We start from the raw sequence: 4,323 nt of genomic DNA, 5'->3' as shown, positions 1-4,323 counted from the left end.
CCAGATGATTAGCCGTGCCGTGACAGAGCATTTGGACCTTTTTCATAGAGAGGATCGGATGTAGCCATTGACAACGGTGATGCCCTATATAAAGCTTGCCATGGAAAGGAGTAGGAAGGATTGGATGAAGACAACAGGAAAGCAGAGGTTCAGAGGAACGAAAGCATCTTTATATGCTTATCTGAAATTCTCACCAATGATTTACATAAGTATTTCTACCTTTATTTTCTGTTTATTTATTATTATTATTCGAAAACTCCATAACCATTTGATATCCGCCTGACTAAGATTTACAAGGTGACCATAGCTTGCTTCAAGCCGACAATCTCCGTGGGATAGACCCTTACTCACGTAAGGTTTTATTACTTGGACGACCCAGTGCACTTGCTGCTTAGTGATGCCAGGGCATTTTGGCCAGTTTCACTGTCCTATTCTTTACTGTTTCTAAGGTAGTTTCATGCATTTTCTTAGGAAATAAGCTAGTTTTGGGTAGATATTCACTTACACCTGGATTCAAGCATACATTGTGCATTTTACATGATTTCATGAGGATTTTGCATGAGTTTAGTGACAAATTGTATGCTGCATTACCCATGACTTGGACTATAACTTTGATGCACTCTATTGCCTGATTTCAGGACCAAAGGAAGCAAGGAATGGGAGGTAACTTACAGAGTTAATGAGAAAAGTGACTGCCAATAACGCTCTCGAAGCCATCATTACCCACGTTAAGAGTCACGTTAACTAAGTTAACGTCAACTCTAATGTGAAGAAGGGAATCTGAGCCAACGTTAGTGACACTTAACATTATCACTAACGTTGGCCAATACTCACAAGTGGCCACGTTAGAGTCCACGTTAACTTAGTTAACGCGACCTCTAACGTTAAAAGGGGGAAAGGAAGCAAACGTTAGTGACATTCAACATTGTCACTAACGTTTGCCTAAGTGCACAATGCCACGTTAACTCCGACGTTAACTTGGTTAACATGGAAGCTAACGTGAAGAGGCAAGAGTGGTCGACAACGTTAGTGACACCCAACATTGTCACTAACGTTGGAAGCAACCACACAACCCCAAGGAGCCACGTTAACTTCCACGTTAACTTAGTTAACGTGGAGGCTAACGTGAGAGAAGAAGGTGATGGCCAACGTTAGTGACACTCAACATTGTCACTAACATTGGAAGGAGACACACAAGCCACTATGAGCCACGTTAACTTAGTTAACGTGGAAGCTAACGTGGATGAGTAAAAGATGAGCCAATGTTAGTGACACTCAACATTGTCACTAACCTTGGGGATGGCTAAGCAATGCCACGTTAAAAAGCCACATTAACTAAGTTAATGTGGGCTCTAACGTGAGACATGGGGGCACATTGGAACGTTAGTGACAATGTTGAGTGTCACTAACGTTCTCGAAGGATGGCAAGCCCACGTTAAAGAGCCACGTTAACTAAGTTAACGTGGGCTCTAACGTAGGAGCAAGGGGGGATTTTCAACATTATTGGGAAAGTTAAGCCCCAATAACGTGTGCGAAGGACCTAGAGGCAACGTTAGTGGCAACGTTTGTGCTACTAACGTTGAAGTTAACGTGGCTTTTACTTAGGAACGTTAGTGAGAAAGTTGATTGTCACTAACGTTCTCGAACTCATATTTTCACTAAACGTTAACACCCCTAACGCCCTGAGCTAAAGTCTCTGCCCACTTCACACTTTCTCTCTGCAAGTAAAGCCAAGCCCAAATGAAGAAAAGAACTGCTTCAAAATCAAGATCCAAAGGCCCAAGACTTGAAGAACCAACTAGAAGATGAGAAGAGTAGTATATATAGGAGTAGCTTTGAATTATTTTAGGGAGTTCCGGGAGTTGGAAAATAGCATAGAACTACTTCCTGTATTTACTTTCTCTGCACTTCTAGTTTTCATTATGTATTCTCCATCTTTGTTTTCATTTTCCAGAGCTATGAACAACTAAACCCCTTTCATTGGGTTAGGGAGCTCTGTTGTAATTTGATGGATCAATACTAGTTTTTATTATTCTTCTTCTATCTTTTCTCTTGATTTTACTTGAAAGCTTTCGATCTTCATCCAATTGGATAGTGATCTTGGAAAATAAACTATTCATACTTGGATCTCTTCTGAACCTTGGAAGAGGAATGAAGAGATCAAGCTAGAAATGCTTTCTCATGCTGGACCAAATTGGGTTTGGATGGATATGTGACTATAATCCTCTCAATACTTAGTTTGGGAAATGCATGTGGTATAATCAGTGACCATACTTCATCTCTTCTCATGAGCAATTGACCAAGGAATTGGCTATTGATCAAGATTTGAGAGATTCAATTACAAGAAATTGTAATTCAATCACTTAAGATTGCCAAGGAGATCAATGAGTGCATTGATTGAGGAAGAGATGTAAATGAGATTGATCCGGAGAATGTAACATCTTCTAAGCCCAATGAACTCCCATTTCTGATCTTACCCATTCTCTTTAATTTCTGTCATTTACATTTATGAGCAATTTCCCCATTCCTATTTAAGATTCTGCAATTTACTTTCTGCCATTTACTTTTCCGCCATTTAATTTTCTGCAATTCTCAACTAAATTTCTGATTCGCTAAACTAGAATATTCCTCTAATTAAAGTTGCTTGATCAATCAATCCTTGTGGGATTCGACCTCACTCTATTGTGAGTTTTTACTTGACGACAAATTCGGTATACTTGCCGAAGGAAATTTGTTATGAGACAAGTTTTCCGTGCATCAAGTTTATGACGCCGTTGCCGGGGATTGATTGTGCATCAACAATGATTAGATTGGAGGATAACTAGATTGATCATTTTATTTTTGTTTGATTTAAATTTCTATTTGAGTTATTTACTTCCTGTTTTAGTTAATTTCTTCCTTTCCCCCTACTTTTTTTTTGTTATTTACATTTCATCTCACTAACCCACTAACTGTTTGATATATTGCATCACTCGCACTAACAGTAATTCTGACAGATATACTTTCTGCATCTATTCCCTTTGCTTATACTTGTTGGTTGTATGACAGGGAGAAGAAGCGAGGCTTCAACTTCCTTTGATTCTGAACCTGAGAGAACCTTCCTTAGACTAAGGAGAGAGGCAAGAGACAAACATGTAGTTGGTGCTGAAGAAGAGGAGGAACACTTTGAGGAATACTTTGAAGCAAACATGGAAGAAAACATGGAAAACCATCATGAAGAAGAGTCTCACAACCATGGCGGAAGAGGTCGAGCAAATCATGCTGGGGAGGATAGAAGAGTTTTAGGCTCTTACATCAATCCAAACCCAGGAAACTGTGGAAGTAGCATTCAAAAGCCAACCATCCATGCCAACAATTTTGAACTGAAGCCACAGCTCATCACCCTTGTGCAGAACAACTGTTCGTTCGGAGGAAGTGTCCAAGAGGACCTAAATCAACATTTAACCACTTTTCTGAGAATATGTAACACAGTGAAGTCTAATGGTGTTCACCCTGACGCCTATAGACTGCTCTTATTTCCATTCTCACTCAGGGATAAGGCAGCCAAGTGGCTGGAATCTTTCCCAAGGGAAAGCTTGACAACTTGGGAAGACATGGTGAACAAATTCTTAGCAAAATTTTACCCTCCTCAAAGAATTAATAGGATGAGAGCTGAGGTCCAAACCTTCAGGCAACAAGATGGTGAGACTCTATATGAGGCATGGGAGAGGTTTAAGGACCTGACAAGGAGGTGTCCACCTGACATGTTCAACAAATGGGTGCAGCTGCATATTTTCTATGAAGGGCTCTCTTATGAGTCAAAGAAGGCCGTAGACCATTCATCCGGAGCATCTTTGAACAAGAAGAAAACCATTGAGGAGGCTATAGATGTCATTGAAACAGTAGCAGAGAACGACTACTTCTATGCTTCCGAAAGAGGGAACACAAGAGGAGTAATGAAGCTAAACAATGTAGATGCTCTGTTGGCCCAAAACAAGCTCATTACCTAGCAGCTGGCTGACCTTACCAAGAAGATGGAGAGAAACCAAGTAGCAGCAATCTCCACTTCATCAACAACCCAAGAAGGAGTGAATGAAGAAGAAGAGGGTAGTCAGGAGCAAGCCAACTACATTGGGAATTCACCTAGGAAGAACCATGATCCATACTCCAAGAATTACAACCCTGGATGGAGGAATCACCCAAACTTTGGGTGGGGAAATCAACAAGACCAAAGCCTTGATCAAAAACGCCCAAATCCAAACAATTTCACATCTAGACCATATCAACATCCCAATAACAACACCTCTCCACATTCATATCAAGGCCAGAACAACCCTCCTTAAC

General features: G+C 40.6%; 1 non-coding gene across 1 annotated transcript; it reads right to left on the bottom strand.

Annotated features, from left to right (window-relative positions):
* Positions 1-3,641: 3,641 nt before the first annotated feature.
* Positions 3,642-3,748, bottom strand: LOC148555520 (small nucleolar RNA R71). Its single transcript, XR_015888076.1, has one exon. It is a non-coding gene; the product is annotated as a small nucleolar RNA R71 (small nucleolar RNA).
* Between the last annotated feature and the right edge of the window lie 575 nt (positions 3,749-4,323).

This window comes from Arachis ipaensis, chromosome B6 (genome assembly GCF_059453495.1).
Source record: "Arachis ipaensis isolate K30076 ecotype BB chromosome B6, ASM5945349v1, whole genome shotgun sequence".
Classification (NCBI taxonomy): domain Eukaryota; kingdom Viridiplantae; phylum Streptophyta; class Magnoliopsida; order Fabales; family Fabaceae; genus Arachis; species Arachis ipaensis.
The sequence above is the reverse complement of the archived record's forward strand: the minus strand, read 5'-3'. Positions and strand labels throughout refer to the sequence as shown.